Here is a 19,025-nt window from a genome sequence, read left to right as displayed (position 1 = left end):
TGGGCTGAGCACTGCGCGCAGGATGGACGGCAAATTGAACTCCAATTTTCTGCTCGGCAGTCTTTGTTACACGCCACAAAGCGCCGGTACACCGGGGTCACCAGCCTGATGAATGTGTGTTCTTCTTCAGCGGGGGTTCCATCTCTCAGCCTCCGTGCGGAGAGCGACTCGCGCTTTGTTTTCCTCCCCTGCGGGGCCCAGCTTCGGAATCCGTTCCTGGGCTCCAAACACAGCCTGGACGGAGGGGAGGTCAGAGGACTTGCATGGAGGCAGGCAGCTGTGGGTTCAAAACCCAGCTCGGCCGCTGACACACATGTGACTGGGTACCTCTCTCCTCTGAGCTTCTGATGAGAGAAATAAAAGGGGAGTCCTCACAGCACTCCCCTAAGGAAGCTGGGAGAATTAAATGGGTAAACATGAGGAGCTCAGTGTGGAGTCGGCCTTTAAAAAATACCCACCTTTCTTTCTTGTCCCTGGGCTGAGCAGCCTTGACCTGAAGCCAGGAAATTGAGGAGAAGCCCCTGAAATTGGGCAGAAAGGCCCCATCTGGGGGTGGTGAGGTCAAGCCCCTAAGGACACCCGCTGTCCAGTTCAGCCCTCTTCATTCAATATTGGGAAACCAAGGCTGGTGTTAAGTCAGAGCCACCACCCCTAACTCCCATCTTCCCCCCACTTCCATCTCTCCCTCCTTTTAGATGATGGCCCTTCTCCAAGGGTGGGCAAGAGGAGGAACAGTGGCTGCCCCGGGAAGCATGCCAGCCAGAGCTCTGGGGTGCTGGTCCCTTCCTCACGGCACAGCCTTCTGTGCCCTGCATCTGGTGGCATCATCATTGACCAAGGAGGTAGACATTGGAGACCTCCAGGCTGTGGGTTCTGGGAAGCATCCCTGGTCCTATAAGTCCTTGCTCTGGGCTCCTGCGGACCTGTGGGAAGCCAGTGGCTCTCTGTCACCAGAGTCCACAGGCTTAGGGGATGGGCAGAAGAGTGGTACCTGCATGGTGGAGAAAGTCACCTGTGAGAAGAGTGACAGAGGTGAGGCAGAGCCAAGTCTCATGAAGCCACCCAGGCCGGCCAGGCCATTGATCAATTTCTAGGAGGTCTCAAGTCTCAGCTGTAAAATTGGAGAATTGCTCCAAGCATGCTGTCCTGCCTCGGGGTCCCTGAGGGGAAGAGGATTGTGGTCCACGTAGCACCATCGGGCTTGGGAGGAATTCCAGGAGTTTGTGAACATTTTATTATCACCGCTTTTATAGCGCAAATGAATCTGAACACACTAAAATGATAATAGAACCGTGAGGCCAAAACATTCTAATCAATGGTATAAGTTTAATCTCTGAACCCTCCAAGGGAAATGTAAGAAAGAGCTCCCTTCCCCTCTGTTAATTGCAAAATAACCCTATTGGAAATGAAAACCATCTTTTTTTCCATGCAAGCTTGGAGGTGCTTTGGCCCTGTTTACCTGTGTGGTTCAAACAGGAGGCCCTGGCTATGAGATGGGCTTGCAGAGGCTACACCAAGCCAAGATGAGAAATAATAACAGCCTCCTTTTCAAGGGCTCTTTCTCTGTACCAGGCACTGGTTGAAGCCCTTACCCCTTTCCATAGACCTGTGAGGTAGGCACTGCTATCCCTGTTTTTCAGGAGAGGTGCAGCAGAATTAGTGATGCCCAGGGACACACAGCTTGTGGGTGGCAGAGTCCACTGGGTTTGAACCCAGGTGGTCCCATTCCAGGGCCCAGTAAGGTCATCCCCCAGAGAGCTACTCGGCTCTTATAATGTCAGGGCTGGAAGGGAACTTTGTGATCTCCAGTCTGGTCTGCTTCCAAGAGGGGAGGGAACCTACTGGTCCACAGCAAGTTCGCTTGCCTACTTTATCATGGATCTGGGCTCTTCTGTATGCCAGGCCATTGCCAGGCTCTGGGGCTAGGGAGATGAGGGAGCCCCAGTGTGCCCAGCAGTGGGGGACGTAGCATGGGAATCACCAAGCATGCTGGGAGGGAGGCGATCTCAGTAGTCCGAGGAGGACATCTGGAGAAGCGTTACAGCTTTGAAGGGGTGCTGGACAGGAACTAACATGGATTGAACACCGACGTTTCCCTGGTAAAGAAGGAAAGAAAGGGCTCCCCAGGGAAGAGAGCGGCACTAGCAAAGGCCCTGGGGCAAGGCGCACGTGGTGTGTCTGGGAAGGACTGGCTACGTCCAGCGAGGCAGGGCTCGGGCTCCCTTCAGGTTCTCTGCCAGGCTGCCTTCTGTGGAATGATGGACAAAGCTTCCTGTAGGCATCGTGTGAGTTTCCTGGGGCTGCCATGACAAAGTACTATAAGCTGGGTGGCTTTAAACAACAGAAATCTATTCTCTCACAGTTCTGGAGGCCAGAAGTCTGAAATCAAGGTGACAGGAGTATGCTCCTTCTGCAGGCTCAACGGGAGGCTCCGTCCCGCCCCCGTCCTAGGCCTACCTGGTGGCTCCCGGCAGTCCTTGGCGTTCCCTGGCTGGTAGATGCATCGCTTCAGTCCCTGCCTCTGTCTTTACTTGGCTCCTGTCTTCTCCTTGTGAGTCTCTGTCCCGAGATTTCTTCTCCTCCTACAAAGATACCAGTCACGGAAGGCCCATCCTACTCCAGCGTGACCTCATCTTAACAAACTACATCTCCAAAGACTCGATTTCCAAATCAGGTCACATTCTGAGGTTCTGGGAAGGACATGAATTTAGGGGAGACATATTCAACCCAATACAGGCATCACCTAGTCTTGTCCCGGAGATGACTTTATTAACATCCCTTGGCTTCCATGTTGGGTCTTATTGTCATTCATTCACCACATATTTCCCAAGCATCTTCTTTGTCCCAGGCTCTGTGCCTAGTGCCAGGGCTACAGAAAAACAGGAGGCATGGGCCCAGCTCTCCTGGCATCTGTGTGACGTGCTCTGCTTTTCTCTGTGACTTTTTTGGCTGAACGTACCATGGGCTGAGCTCAAGGAGGGCTCGGTGGCAGGCCCAGGGCACACAACCCTCCTTCCCCAGGCTGGCCCCGCCATCCCACTTACGATTCCCTGAGGCCATGTCAAGGCTCAGTTGTACTAGCTGCCCTGGTGGCCAGTGCCCCCCTAATCAGATTAGATGTGTATTCAAACAAATTGATGATCCGTTCCATTAGATGCTTTTCGAACACGCTTCTCTGAGCAAGAAATCCATTCGGGAACAGCTGCGGAGGCCGCGGCATAATTGATGATTGCACCGTCCCAGGCCCCCGACGTCAGAAGGTGCCTGGCTCCTGAAGGTCACTGGCGAGGATTAGACAAAGGAGGGCGAGAGTCTTCTTTCCTGGCTAATGAAGCACTTGGCATGCAGGCGGCACCGGGGCCGGAGCTGGGCCAGGCATCTGCTAGGAGACAGGGAGGGGCATAAATTAGCATCTCATTTGTGGGAGAAGGGAGGAGGAGGGAATCCAAGGGAAGGGGGCTAGGGTGCTGTGGGGCCCTGGCTGGGGAGGCAGGAGCAGGAAGCCTTGCCAGGCATGGGGCTGGGAGAGGGAAGGGAGCCCTGGGCCCTGCAGCCTTTATAGGCAGCTAGAGAGTCCCTGCCCCGCCTGCTGCGGCGTATGGCGTGCAGACATTTCTTCTGGAGGGCAGGGGCTGGACAGGACCACAGCAGCCTCCTCCTGGGCCCTCAGCACTCTGTCCGGTACCGTCTCCTACCTGGGTTTGACCAACGTTGTGGGACCAGTCCATGCAGGCGTTTGCAACCCCTCCCCAGGCTCCAGCTGTCTCTACCAGTCCCGACCCTGCTCAAAACCTTATGAGCCATCCCAGGCAAGACCCAATTTTTGAGCCAGCTTGGAATGGCCTTGAGGAGGCTGAATTTGGAAGCCTCAGATGTAAGACCTTCAGGAGACTGTGGGCTGCTTAGGGGGGATGGTTCTGAGAAGAAGGAAACAGCTGGGATGATCATAACAGCCCTGCCCCTCTTTCCCCATCTCCTCCCTATGTGACCACCCCCAACGGTTTGTGTGGCAGAAAGGGGCACCCCGGAGGCTTCAAGCACTGCGGCTCCAACCTCACACACATTAGCTCATTTGATCCTCCTGCAGCCTCGGGAGCAGGGGCTTCCATCTGTTTCACTGATGCGACAGGTAAGGCCCAGGAGGTGAATCTGCATGAGGTCAAACTTTAGTTAGCATGGAAATGGGATGTAAACCCAATTTATCTTCTCGCACTGGGATCTTCAAGCCAGATTCTTGAAAAGGTGGTTCTTTGGGAGCAGGGCTGTGGGGTGGGTTCCCCCAGCTTAGCCCCTTCTTCCCAAGAAGCCTCCAAGGCTCTGGCCTCTGCCTCATTTTACCCGGCTCCCACGCCTGTCTGCATTCGTCTTCTGTGCTATTTGACCTCCATTTCCAAGCTTCTGTCCCTGCACTTTCTTAGCTCATCCACCTGAAACCCTCACCCCCTGGGCAGACCAGTCTCTCCTGGGATATTCTGCGACCTTATCCTTCTAGCTAATTTCCAGGACTCATTCCCAGCTGGGCCGCCTGTCTCGCCCTCACCCCAGGATCTGGCTCTGGGGCCGTGACATCGCAGGCTGGAGTAGGAATGCTGCATGGCCTCTGCTTGTGGAGTGGAAACCAGTTCCCTGAGAGAGGCCACCACCCTCCTTGAATGTTCCGCGTCCCTCTCACCACCCCTGGTGTTACAGGTTGGGGTATGAAGGGTGAGACAGCTTTGGGAAGTCTTATGCTAATGGTAGAAAGATCCAGAGCTCTGGAACCTGCCAGATCTGGGTTTATGTCAATGTGGCAGAGTCCAATTACAGAACCTTTCTGAGCGTCGGTTTTCTCCTGTGTAAAATGGGGACAATGATAGTGGTTTCCTTGAGATGAACTCAGGCCTCTTAACTGAGATGATGGACATAAAGTGCTTCGTGGATAGAAAGTTCCATGGCTAATATGGAATAAAGGCAGCAGCAAGACTAGAAGTTTGGAGAAAAGTGAGGTTTGGTGAGAGCAGCCCACCCTGAGCCCCTGCTCCCTCTGACCCAGGGTTCATCCTGCTCAGGTCTGTGGCCCGCCAAGGGTAAGGACCACAGGTTTCTACCCCTGGCACCCATTAGGAGGCCGTGGTAATCAATCCAGGACATGGCAGTGGGGTCAAGACTAGGAGATGGTGGGGAAAAAGTTTGTGAGTGTAGAAATCCCAGCTCCCACCCTGTTGCCAAGCATTCCAGGGAAGCTCATGATGACTGAGCCCTTATTCCATGCCTGAGAAGAAGCCACAAAAAGAGAGGTTTCTGCATGTTTCAGAGCTGGGAAGGGAGTTCGTCCAGGCTTGGTACTCCCTGCAGCTTGTTCTGGAGGGCAGATGGACATCACTTGGCCAATCAGGTGGCCAGTAGAAGCCATCACCCGCTTCTTCCACCCACCGACCCATTCCCAGCAGAATGGCTCCATGGGAGGTACGGTTCCCAGGGCTGGGCTGGCTGGGAAGTCAAATCCCCTGAACAGTGAGATGGACACAGCCTGGGAACTCCAGAGAAAGATGACATTATTTTGCAGAGGAGGGGAAAAGTTGAAGTTGAGATTGGCTTCTGTATGGGGCCATTTAGCCTGGAGCCTAGGGAGGACAATGGGGGTATTTAGTGCGAATATCAAGGGAAGATGGCAATCAGCGCCCCTTGACCTGTTATGGGAAATTACAAGGAAGCCCCAGGCTGAGGCCTCTTGCTGGCCTCTGAAGGCCAGCTCTTCATTTAAGCAGCTCAGGCTCCGGTGGTCCGGGACCCCTGAGCCATGTGACATGCCTAAATGACACACAGAGGGTCTGTCCTCTTCCCTGTCATCAATGGGATCACCCTGTGAACGGCCCACCCTGCACACTTACATACACGTATGCACATATATACATATATCTGATCATAGATAAGTAATTCATACCCGTGGTCCACAATATAAATGTTACACAAAGGTATAGAGTGAAAAGCTAGTCCCCCAACCCAAGTCCCTGGGCATCCAGATCTCCCTCAAGTGTCACTGGGGTCCGTTTTTCATGGAGCCACTAGAAAAAGCCTGTGCCAATACAAGCAAATTGATTTTTATACTTGAAGAAGAAAAGCTTCTATGTAAACGGTAGCAGATTATCCACCCTATTCCATGCCTGAGCTTATCCGCCCTATTCTTGTTTTTGTCATCTACCAGTAGTTCTCAAAGATCGCTCAGACGCCGTCTGCTGCACAGAATTCTGTTGTTTGGAGGAACAATCGTTTCTTTAACCAGTGCCCTCTTGATAGGCATTCAGGCCATTTCCAAGCTTTTGCTATTACAAACCAAGAGACTCTGAAGTGCTGTCATTTCACACATGCACAAGTGAGTCTGCGGAGGGTGAATTCCTTGAAGAGTTGGCGAATTGGAGGATGTGTGCATTTTTAGCTTTGATAGCATTGCCAAATTGCTCTCCGTAGAGGGCGTACCAAGCTACAGTCCCGCAAAGCTGTCTGCGAGGGTGCCTGTTGCTCTACAAATTCACCAGCCCAGAATATCACACTTTTACATCTTGGCCGATGTGATAGGGGAAAAAATGGTATCTTATTGAATTTTAGTTTTCCTTTCTCTTATCATGAGGCTGAGCATCTTTGTGTGAGTTCCAGGGGCATTTGTAATTCTTTTCTGCGAACTTCATATCCTTTGCCCATTTTTCTATTGGTTTGTTAATCTTTTTCTTATTGATTTGTGGGAACTTTTCTATATCAGGAAAATTAGCTCTTTGCCCATGATAAGAGTTGCAAATATCTTTCCCCAGTTTGTCATTTGTTGCTTCTTTTTGTTTATGAGGCTTTTTCTTTTTCCAGGCAGAATTTCTGTGTAGTTGAAGGTATCAATCTGTTTTATGACCTTTTGGAGCTTGCATAGTACTTAGAAAGTACTTGGCAAGTACTTTGCTTTGCCAAGACTGTATATTTTTAAATCTCTGATTTTTTTTTCTAGGTCTTTTAGAATTTCATTTTTTATGTTTAAAACATTGATCTTTCTAGCATTTATTTTGAGGTAAAAGTGCCAGAAAGAGATTCAACTTTATTTTTTTATCCCCAAATGGTTCCCTAGCTGTTTGAAAACCATTTATTGAATAATTGGTCTGTTACCCACTGATTTGAAATTCTACTTTCATCATACATTAAATTTCCTCGTATGTATTTGGGTCTATTTCTAGACTCCCGGACAATTTCTTCATCAGTCTATTTTATAAGAAGGCACTGTTTTAATTATTGCAGCTTTGTAATGTAGTTAAATGTCTATGCTGGTTTCCTCTGTTTGCTATACTTTTTCAGAATTTGTTTGGCTATTCTTTCACGGTTGTTGTTTTTATGTGAACTTTAGAATCACTTTGTCTACTTAAAAAAAATTCCTTCATGTGTGTATGTGTGTGTGTTTGAAGTGAAAAGTTTAAGAGAATGACATCTTTATAACGTTGATTCTTTCTATCCACAATCCTCCTTCCTTCTCAATTATCCTCTTTTCCACAGGGAGAGTGGCTAAAAGGGCTGTTGCATACAGTTGCATACGTTGTATACTGTACCATCCTAGTACTAAGGCTAGGGGAGCCACTGGCAGCTGCCAACAGGATATGAGCTCTTCTCTCTGGGCTAATCTGTCCATCTTTATATATGATCAATAGTATTAATAGCCACCCCTCCTAGCACATGCCAGGTTCAGTTCTAAGCGGTATATATTTATTAATGTATTTAATCTTCAAAGCAAACATATCCCCAATTTATAGCTAAGGAAAATGAGGTACAAAGAGGTTAAGTGACTTTCCCAAAGTCACTGATTTGTGTTACCCTCCTGAGCATTCACAGCACAGAAATCCATCCCTGCACATAAACACATACACACACACACAGATATGTGCACACAGAAATAGACCACAGACACACGTACTTGAACACACAGGCTTGCACACACAGATGTGCACTGACACACACATTGACATTCACAGATATGTGAACGTCCACACATGGACATACATGCAGACACACCTGCACACACACATGCACACACACACATGCACACACACACATACATATGCATACATGGACACATCCACACGTTCTGTTATCCCAGCAGCATCTTCCCCTCCGTCTGTCATTCTTCCTACAGCACACACCCTGCCAGCCCCCTGCCATCTCTTGCTTTCAGACGAGGCAGGTCCTGGAGGAAAATCAGCTGTCACTGCTCTGAGTCCTAGGTAGGGCGTCCCTTCTAGGATCCCTGTATCCAGAGGGCAGGGGGTCTTTCGGGAGGGGGTGACTTCACCGCAGGAGCCTGGGGAGAGGAGCCTTGTAAGGACAACAGGAGGCGGAGAATGTGGGGCCCCCAACCCAGAGCCTGGTACCCAGCAGATTCTCAGGGAAAGGCCTCCCCTTTCCTCTCTTCCTCCCCAGAGTCATTATCTCCAGCAGCCTCTGGAATCAACCCATCCAAGCAAAAGTCATTCTGCTACAGGCTGGCACCCCCGGGAGCGCTTGAAGAATGAACTGGCAAACGCAGACCTGGGAGGAAATTGCCCAGTGAGCAGGTTTACAGAGGCGAGGGCGTCTGGGCGCAGTGTGTGTGTGCTCACACATATGCACATGTGTGCATGCAGACACACACACTGCCCAGCCTTTCTGACTGTTCTGGCTCTGAGTCAGCCCCACATGGAAGGGATTTAATCACCCAGGGGCTGGATCGTTATTGTTTTAAAACAAACGAGTGATGACAGCAATGAACAGAGGGTTTTTAAAAGCGCGATTCAAAGGGCTCTTGAAAGCTACTGGAGAATATGAATGCGCCTTTGAAGTAAGAATGTGCCCATTTGTTAAGCTGAGAGCAGAGCTGGCTGCTGCCAGGCGGGCAGCGGGCAGTGGGTCTTTTTCCTTGGCAAATGGGTGCCCACCAGCCTCTCCAACCTCCTCACCACCTGACCAGAGGTGGCCAAAGACCCTGGAGGCACAAGCGCCCCTGGAAGGGACCAGCAGTGGTAGTCACACCTCCAAGTCCACACTCAGAAAGAAGCATCTTCTCAACTGTTTTTAAGATGCTGCATTCACCTGACGCTTGTTAAGAGCAATGGAAAGATGTGCATGAATGAGCAGGGAGAGATGCGTGATTGAAACATTAGCAAGCCGGGCACGGTGGCTCACGCCTGTAATTCCAGCAATTTGGGAGGCCAAGGCAGGTGGATCATTTGAGGTCAGGAGTTCGAGACCAGCCTGGCCAGCATGGCGAAACCGCATCTCTACTAAAAATACAAAAGTTAACTGCTGGTGCATGCCTGTGATCTCAGCTACTCAGGAGGCTGAGGTAGAGGGATCACCTGAGCCCCAGAGGTTGAGGCTGCAGTGATCATGCCATTGCACTGTGGCCTGGGTGACAGAGCGAGACCCTGTCTCTAAAAAAAAAAAAAAAAAGAAACATCAGCAGTCAGACAAACGTAGAGGGAGCAGTTGAAGGCAGCCTCCTGCCAGCACCTGCACTCTGAGCCACCCTGAGGCCACCCTCAGGTTTGCCCCTCTGGTGGTCCCCACAATAAGGGTTAGTAGCAGCCAGGCTGGGAGTTGAAGGAAAAGCCTCCCAACCCACCGCAGATTACATATTAATAAGACTGAGCCCTCGGGCCTGGGGGGTGCAAAGTGTGGGGGTGCTGTGCAGCAGGGCCAGCTGACTGGGGCCCCACATGTACATGATGGCTTCTGTTAAGTTGTGAATCTCTACCTGAACCCAGTGAGGCCTGGAAACAAGGGCTCAACCTGACCAAAGACCAGGACGTCCAGTACTGGGCACATCTGATGGTGAGAGGATAGACCCAGGTCCCAGGCTCCGGGCCTTCCTTATGCTCCAGCCTGGGGTGCAGGAGAAGGCCCGCTGTACCCAGCCACGGCCTGCTATCACCTGGGTCCGCTCCCTTCCAGCTATAAACTGCCCCCTGCCTAGCCCCTTCCTCTTCTTTTGTTGGTTTGTTCCATTTCTTTTACTTTTTCTTTCTTTCTTTCCTTTTTTTTCTTTTTTTTTTTTTGTAGAGATGGAGTCTCACTCTGTTGCCCAGGCTGGAGTGCAGTGGCGCAATCTCGGCTCACTGCAACCTCCGCCTCCTGGGTTCACGCCATTCTCCTGCCTCAGCCTCCCAAGTAGCTGGAACTATAGGTGTATAGGTGCTCGCCACCATGCCCAGCTAATTTCTTTTGTATTTTAGTAAAGATGGGATTTCACCGTATTGCCCAGGCACCGTGTTACTCCTGAGCTCAGGCAATCCACCCGCCTCAGCCTCCCAGCTTTCCTTCTTTTTTTTTTTTTTTTTTGGTAAAGAGGGAGTCTCACCATGTCACCCAAGCTGGTATTGAACTCCTGGCCTCAAGCGATCCTCCCACCTCGGCCTCCCAAAGCACTGGGCTTACAGGCATGAGCCACCATGGCCAGCCTGGTTTGTTCCATTTCTTAAACCAAAAGAAAGCTGTCTGGTATTTTCCACCCTCCGGGCTCACAGGGGAAAGTTAACTGTCTGACCAAGATGGGCCTGGGGCATCAGCCAGCACTAAGGGTGGTGGAGCCCCTTCCCTGGAGGGGACACTGTACTTTAGGGTTCAGGAAGGAAAAGAATATTGACAGAACATCTACTCTGGGCCAGGCATGGAGCCAGCATTTTCACCATCACTGTTTCCTTCCATCCTTAGACATGAAGGTAGCTATTTCTTTTCCTGTGTCCACTGATGGAGAAATAGAGACTCAGATAAATGAACGCTTGTCCACCGCACGCCGCTGGGAAGTGGTAGAGTGAACGTAGACAGTTCTGTAGATGACAGATCCCCTACCACTGGCCTGAAGGTTGGGGTGCCCAGGGCCTGCCCTGACAACAGCAGCCTGTGCAGCTTTAATTACATCCCACCCCTCTGGGCACATTGTGGTCACACCGGAAGATGCATGGAGTTGGGCTGGCAAGCCTGGACTCCCCGCCAGCTGCTGCCTCAAGCCCTTGGCACGTAGTAGGTGCTCACTAGGTGAGCTGTTGAGTGGTGCTTTCTAGAACCCACTCCCTCGAATCGGTCAAATGCAAGGCTCATTGGCACAAGCTCTGGGCATCTGCAGGTTCTTCCATGATATCTGTCCTCTCCTCCAGCCCTGGTTCTGGCTTCACAGAGGGAGCTATGGGCTCAAGTGCCTCAGCTCTGAAGCTGTCTGTGGGACTGAGCACCTCCCGCCCAGTTGTGTGACCTTGGGCAGGTTTCTAACCTCTCGAGGCCTTGGTGTCCCCTCTCCAAAATGTAGATTGTAATCCTGTCTGGTCATGAGGTTGCAGTGAAGATTAGAAGAGCATATGGTAGAGCCCCTAGAACAGCCTGGAACATAGCAGGTGCTGTCATCTTTGTGGATATTGTTTCCAGATGCTGGCTCCTGCCTCCCGGCCCCACCCTATCCACAAAAAGGCAGGTATCTCCATGATGGATTAGAGCCCCTGCCCTTTCCTGCATCTGCCCCATTGTTCCATCAGTTCCCTTGTGTACACTTACATCCACCCTCTCCCGCACTGGCCAGAAGGGCAGAGGCCCCATTTCCATCCGGAGCAGCCAGCTGAGCAGTCTTGTGGAGTCCGGGGCGAAGTTCACTGTCTCTGTCGAGAGAACTGTGGTGGGGCAGGGAGGTCTGCGGGACTAAGTCAGCTCAGAGGATGAGGGTGACTGCAGGGAGGGGGAAGCAGCTATTCTGCCCCTCACCCACCACCTGGGCAGCCATCCTGGAGTGAATGGGGAGGTAGAGGCAGACTGGCCCAGGGCCCAGGATGGAAGGTACAGGCAGCCAGTGGTCACGGGACCCTGCTGGATAGACTCTGTGATTGATGCCTTTGAGGGCTTCCCCCAGCCTTGGGGAGCAGGACCCCCTACGACTTATGTCAACCCACCTCCCTATTCTCCTTGTGACACTGATATTCCCTTTGGCTGAGCCACAGAAAGTGCCCCCTTGCCTCCTGCCCTGGAGGGAGAACCCACGAGCAGAGCGGATGGAGTGGATGTGCATGCTGGGAGGGAAGTGATAGAAGGTGCTGGAGTGTGGGCTGGCAGCAGGGCAATAGCCCAGCGTGGTCTGGGGAGGAAGGAGGCAGGGCTCTGGTTGGCAGATGTCGGGGACTCACACTGATGGCCAAGCCTTGGAGTCAGACTGACCCAGGTTCACGTCCCTCCCAGCCACGGGACCTTGGGCAGATTACCTGGCTGCACCTGCTCCATCTGCCTAGGGGCCTTAGGATACTAAATGACCAGGTCACATGGGTGAGCAGGTGACCACTGACGACTTTGTCTCCCTGTTTCTGCAGATGACGTGTCCCCGTATTTCAAGACGGAGCCTGTACGGACACAGGTGCACCTGGAAGGAAACCGCCTGGTGCTTACATGCATGGCCGAGGGCAGCTGGCCGCTGGAGTTCAAGTGGCTGCACAACAACAGGGAGCTGACCAAGTTCTCCCTGGAATACAGGTAAACTGCGCCTCCCCGCCCTTCCTCCTGGCTGCCAGGGCCACTGCCCTGCCTTGAAGAGGGCGTGGTGGGGAGGGGGTGTGTGTGACAGTGTGGGGCCCGGGGCTCCTGGAAGCCTGGAGTTCTGAAAGTGAGTGGCAAAGGCAGCCCTGCTCCGAGGTGAGATGGCTCCATCCTTCTGATCCCTGCAGAGGATGGCTGGGTTGTGGACCGGGGCGCTGCCGGACAGGATGGTCTGAACCACGGTGCATAGGAGCAGAGGTGGCATTGGGCACAGGGACTCACTAACAGCAGCTGTGGCTGTGGCTGTGACTGCGGCCCCCTCCTCACTCTCTCGAACCCTGCCATCTCCAGGGGACTCTTGTTGAGGGGCCTGGGTCCAATGGAGGGGTGGAGTCTGCAGCAACCTGGGATCAGTGAAGGAGGGGACATCTTCTATCTGTGGGCAATTCCGGTGGGACACAGAGATGGCCCTCCCAGGGCCTCTTGGGCTTATCTTCACTTCCTATCTGTGCCCATGCAATGGAGCTCTTGGGCCTGACTGGCCTTTCCCTGCTGGGACACTGCCAGGAGGGGAGAAAGAAGAGCCGGGACAGAGAACAGGGTCTCAGTAAGAGTGGATTTGCTGCCAGCAGGGAAGCAGCCCCTCGCCCAGGCCACCCTGGCCTCCAGCCTTTCCTCACAGCCACAGACTGGGGCAGGCACTCCCTCCTTTCTGCTCTTATCCTCCCATCTCTGCCTGTTTTATTGGCTCCAACCCTGTGGCTGGTGATTAATCCCAGGGCCTGATGTGCATAATCAGTTGTGTTGGGGAAACAAGATTGTCTTGCCCTGGTGATGTTGATACAAATCTGCCACCGGGGACAGGAATGCAAATAAGGGGAGGGGGTATAATTGCTCGATCTGTCCTTCTGGCGAACCATCCTTTCCTTTAGGGAGTACAGAGGCCAGAGTTTGGAGTGACTCCTCACCCCAGTCTTTCTGCCTTAACCCTGGACTGCACAGGCTGGTGTAGTGTGGCCACATTGGCAAAAGAAAGTCCAGGACAGGGCACCCCCATCCCTCCTGCAGAGGGGAGAGCTGGATGGGCAAGCAAGAGGTCCTGCAGGGCTGGCCACTCTGGGCCTCCGGTTCTCCAGGAAGCCTACAAGGAGACCAGAAGGCTCTCCCTGAGCAGTCCCTGCTGTGGCTTTCAGTTGGGGGTCAGAGCCTCTCCTGACCACCACCTAGCACCCCCAGGAAGTTGTGACCGTCTCTGTGAAGAGCCCCTGCATCTTCTTAGACGCTGGACACACGCGAGTGGGTTACCAAGAGCATGGGATGGCATACCATGTGTGCAAGTGGTGCTGGGCCTAGCCTGCCCCTGAATTCTTCCGGCAGGGAGCTGGAGGCAGGATCCAGGAGGAGGCGAGGAGGAGAGTTGGTTCCTTATCTGGTTCAGAGCCACTCTTCTGGGGCCCTGGCACTGCTAGGATGCAAGGGTGGGTGGTACACAGAAGCAGGTTCCAGCTCAGTGGAAGGACCAGATGGAATGGGCTGCCTTTGAAAATAGCCCTCGTCCCTGCAGGCATTCAAGGAGTGGACAGGGTCCAGCTATCGGTGGTGATGACGATGATGAGGTCCTGCTATTGATGATGATGGTGATGATGATGATGATGACGATGACGACAATGATGATAGCAATCATAGACAATGAAAAAGAATATATTATATGGCAGACATTATGATGTCCCTCTGGGATTATCTCATTTAATCCTGTCCACAATCCTATGAGTAGTTTCAGTTATTTCCCCCATTTTGCAGATAAACACACTGAGGCTCAGAGAAGTTAAAGAAATCACCTAAAGTCAGATGGTTGAGCTGGTCTTCAAATATAAATTGTCTGACAGCAGAGTGGGAATTTTTTACCATCCACCACACTGCCTCTCATTGAAGAAGGATTGCTGCAATTGCTTCCTTAATGTGTATCCTAAGCAATCTTTCTGCTAACTGTGCTCTGCAAATTCTAGAAAACAAAGCAATAGGGAGAATGCAGATACTCCATTGTATAGCTATGTTGGGTGGAAGTTATTCAGGGGAAATAGATGAGCGTGCACTTAGGAAACTCATTCCTTTGCCTCCTCACCCGCAAGAGTGTTGGCTCTGGTGGCCTGGGGGCAATGCTGTGCCTGAATGCAGGTCTGATCAGGATTTTCCTTCAATTAAACACTTGCTGTGCCCCGGAGGCAAGGTCTGCACTCCTTAGAAGGGCCTTAGAACTCTTCCTGATCTGCTCCTGATGGCATAGTCTCACCTCCTGCCACTCCCACCAGATCAGGCCACCACAGGTCTCAGGACAGTTCCCTACAAAGGTCTCAGGACGGTTCCCTACAAACTCCCTCTTCTTGGACTTTGTCCAAACTGTCCTCTCCCCTCCACAGGATTATTTCCCCTTTTGGGAAACTTCTTTCTCCCGCAAGGCCCAGCTCAAATTCCTTCTCTTTTAGAAAACCTGTCCTGATAATGCATGTGTTCTTAATCTCTCTCTCTCTCTCTCTTTCTCTCTCTCTCTTTCTCTCTCTCTCTTTCCCTCTCTCTCTCTCCCCCTTTGTCCCCCCCACCCTCTCTCTCTCTTTCTCACACACACACACACATACAGAGCTCCATCTCCTCTGTCCTTTGTGACTGTCCACAAAGTATGGCCTTTTGTATCCCCTAACACCTTTTTTGCCTTCTCATTATTTACGGAGGAGACCACAAGTGCACCACAGAACTGAAGTCAGAGCTTCCCGAACCTTGGCAGTTCCTGGAACCTCAGGACTTAGAACCAAGAGTTTGATACGGCCAGGCCCTCTTCCCTCCAAGTCACTCAGCTGTGCCCACCTCTGGGTTCATACTTCATTAAGTCATGAGTGACACTGAGAAGTTCAGGGCTCACAGGCTATAGCTGCCTGTTTTCTGAGTAGAAAGAACTTCTCTGGAAGTTTCACTTAGAAAGTCCCAGGGAAGGATTCTGATTGGCCCAGCTCAGACCATCCCTGACCAGTCGTGGTGGGCAACAGCATGGAGCATGCTGCTTGGCCAGGCTGGCATCATATGTCTACTCCAAAGCTTCAGACACCAGGATTGGCAGCCCCCACACTACAGCCATGTGATAGGGAAGAAGGGTGAAAGTTGTTAACACAAGAATGGAAAAGGGTGGTGGATAGATAGAAGCCACCTGTGTCCCTAGCTCATAGCAGGTGCTTTTTTCTTCTTTCTTTTAATCTTGATTTTTTTTCAAATCTTAGTAAAATCGTTAGTACTGTAAACACCTTCATACGGGTGCCATCACGATTGCTAACATTTCGCTCATGTGCGCTCTCTTACTGTCTCCCTACACACATATACACATGTACCTTTTCTGCTGAACTATTTAAGGATTTGCTGTAGACATCCTGTCACTTCATTCGTAAGTAATATTTCCTAAGAGCAAGGCATTTGCCTGAAGAACCACACATGACACAATTTTCACAGTTGGGAAATTTAACACTGATACAATACCGCTATCTAAAACGCAGCCTATATTCAAGTTTCTCCATTTGTTCCGCTAGACGTACCTTTATCCCAGTGTCCTTCATGGCCATGGTTGTGGTTCTTGTTCAGTGCTGGACCTAATCGGAGACCACACGTGGCCTTTAGTTGCCATGAGTCTTGATACACCTTAAATCTAGAACTATTCCTTATTGTTTCTTTCTTACCTTACATGGCTTTGGCACTTCTGAGAGTCCAGCCAGCTTTGCAGAATTTCTCTCAATGTGGGTTTGTCCAGTTATATCCTCATGATTCAACTCTTGTTAAGCCTTTTGGGAACCATATTTGTAGGTATGTGTCCTTGATGCTCCACAGGAGAAGGCGCCTGATAACAATTTGCCCCATTATTGGTGACGTTAGGTTTGGTGAACTGGTCAAGGTGATGTCCACCAGATTTCTCCATTGTCAAAAGGTTGACATATCTTCTTCACTTTGTTGTTGATGAGTGGCCTATAGAGTGATAACTTGGGACTATGTGAATAATCTCCTTCCCAGGATTCTCCCACCCAGTGGTTTAGTATCCACTGATGAGTCTTACCTGAATCAGTTATTACTATGGTGGTTGTGATAAGGAGATATTCTTGTATTCCTTTTACTTATATTAGGTGGCATTCATTTGTAAACAGCTTTCTTTTCTGACCCCCTTTAAAGTAATTTAGCATCAGTATAAACTGATGCATTATGTTTTTTTATTCAATGTGCTTTAATCCACCCATGTCATTGTTCATTTCCATACTCAACCTAAATTGGGCCGATGGAGCTCTTTCAAGCTGGAGCATGGGTTCTTTGAACATATCCCCATTAGATTCTGAACATTTCCTTGTTCTGGGCTCAACAAAATGTTCCAGGTTTACCTTTTAAATAAATGCATACTGAAAACTGCATTCCATAGGAGCCTGTCCAGCTTCATAGCCCACGGCTCTCCAACCACTGCTGGATACTGAGGACTTCCCCATATTTTACAAACCCCAGGCTCTGAGTAAGATGATAATATCCAATTTTCAGGCAGGAAAATGGCTAAATTTACTCAGCAAGTTGAGAGAAAATAAGATTAGAAGTGCTGCCATAAATTTAACTATGTTTCCAAAGGGAGGAAAGTTTACATTCATGTTCAATCTCTGAAAGTCTTTATTCTTGGTGGGTTCTGTAGCCAAATGAGTCTGGGTTTGTGTGTGTGTGTGTGTGTATGTGTGTGTGTGTGTGTACATGTGCTACATGAAGTACTGTGTACCCTTCTGAGTACGTGTGACTGTGGCACAAATATGTGGGTCCACATCCATCATTGGGGTCAGAGTGAAAAGAACATAGATGTTGAAGTCAGGCCTGCATGAATATGACCCTGTCCCTGCTAGTTCTGTCACCTGAGGCAGAAGTGGTTAGCCACCCTGATTTTGTTTTCTCTCCTTGGAATCAGGCACAGTAATGCCTACGTCAGAGAATTATTGTAAGGAATACCTGGGATTCTATAGGTCAAGCCCACCCTGGTGCAATAGATGTGACCTGAATGATACCTGTTAGGACTATTCAAGGTGTCTGTCTTGACAAGATCATGGGACAGATCTGATAACAAACCCCCCAGAAAATCACGTGTGTAGGTAGCTTGTCTCCTCTGAGTGGCCACCTGGGGCTCTGTACACCTGTGCAGAACTCCTCTTAGACAAGAGCTGTGAGAGCCCCTTGTTGGTGACAAATCTTGATCCATTTTGAAACTAGCCTTGAATTCCCAGTTTAAGAAATGAGGCGGCTCTAAGAGCTGGGAGCACAGCAAGGAAACAAAGCAAAATCTGACTCTAAAGAAATGAGATCCTTTCTCTCATGTGAGCAGGAGGATACTGCATGGGAGACCCTCCTCAAGGTGTGGACACTGGCTCCACAACCTACCCCTCCCCTGGAACAGGCATGCAGCTTCCCAAAGTGATTCCTGGGGCGTGTGCTGGGGACAGGTGGTGGGGGGAGGAAGAACACAAAACTTATTTGGATATATAGAGTCTAATGTATGGAGTCTAATGTGTCTGCTAAAATGTGTGTGTGTGTGTGTGTGTGTGTGTGTGTGTACGCACATGCATGTATGTGTTTGTGTGTGTATGATTCCCATACAGCCTTGTTTGCAGGTTAACAGGTAGTCAGTTAGTCACGAGCCTATCTGAGTACAGGAGGAAGGTGTGTGTGCAACTCACATAAAAGCCATAGAGGTCAGGCCCTCTTGTGTTAGTGCTGGAGCCTCTCTCATCTGACTGTTCTCAGCTCCCTCCTCTCCAGGAACCATCTCCCAGGTTGAATCCATTCAGCTTCAGTTTACATCCATTTCACCACCAAGGGCAGCATGGCTGGAGACAACCCCCCTGGCTGGAGAAATGACAGGACGGGGGATGGAGACGGAGGAGGACAGAGGGAGGATGGAGGAGAACGGAGGGAGGATAGATGGAGGATGTAGGAGATGGAGGGAGGATGGACAAAGGATAGAGGGAGGATGGACAGCAGATGGAGAACTGAGGGAGGATGGAAAGAGGATGGAGGAGAACAGGGAGGATGGATGGAGGAGAATGGAGGGAGGATGGATGGAGGATGGAGGAGAATGGAGGGAGAATGGATGGAGGAGAATGGAGGGAGGATGGACAGAGGATGGAGAAGATGGAAGGAGGATGGAGGAGAACAGAGGGAGGATGCAGGAGGATGAAGGAGAACTGAGAGGGGATGGACGGAGGATGAAGGAGAACAGAAGGAGGACGGACAGAGGATGGAGGAGAATGGAGGGAAGATGGATGGAGGATGGAGGAGACGGAGGGAGGATGGATGGAGGATGATGGAGAATAGAGGGAGGATGGACAGAGGATAGAGGAGAATGGAGGGAGGATGGATGGAGGATGGAGGAGAAGGGAGGGAGGATGGATAGAGGATGGAGGAGAAGGGAGGGAGGATGGAGGAGAATGGAGGAAGGATGGACAGAGAATGGAGGAGAGTGGAGGGAGGATAGATGGAGGATGGAG

At 50.9% G+C, this 19,025-nt stretch overlaps 1 protein-coding gene and 1 long non-coding RNA gene across 2 annotated transcripts in view; one reads left to right on the top strand and one right to left on the bottom strand.

The window, feature by feature from the left end:
• The window catches only part of SDK2 (sidekick cell adhesion molecule 2), a 347,161-nt gene that overhangs the window by 138,464 nt on the left and 189,672 nt on the right, over window positions 1–19,025 (top strand). The window contains exon 2 of the mRNA XM_011971658.1: window positions 12,327–12,486. The gene's annotated coding sequence lies outside the window, so the exon portion shown is untranslated. The remainder of the gene's footprint in view (window positions 1–12,326; window positions 12,487–19,025) is intronic.
• On the bottom strand, window positions 1,212–6,289 carry LOC105533189. Its single transcript, XR_001005088.1, has 2 exons — window positions 6,182–6,289; window positions 1,212–3,382 (listed from the first exon to the last, which is right to left on the bottom strand). It is a non-coding gene; the product is annotated as an uncharacterized LOC105533189 (long non-coding RNA).

This window comes from Mandrillus leucophaeus, unplaced genomic scaffold (assembly GCF_000951045.1).
Source record: "Mandrillus leucophaeus isolate KB7577 unplaced genomic scaffold, Mleu.le_1.0 Scaffold1, whole genome shotgun sequence".
In the NCBI taxonomy this organism is placed as follows: Eukaryota; Metazoa; Chordata; class Mammalia; order Primates; family Cercopithecidae; genus Mandrillus; species Mandrillus leucophaeus.
Note: the sequence above shows the minus strand (reverse complement) of the source record. Positions and strands in the feature narration are given on the sequence as shown.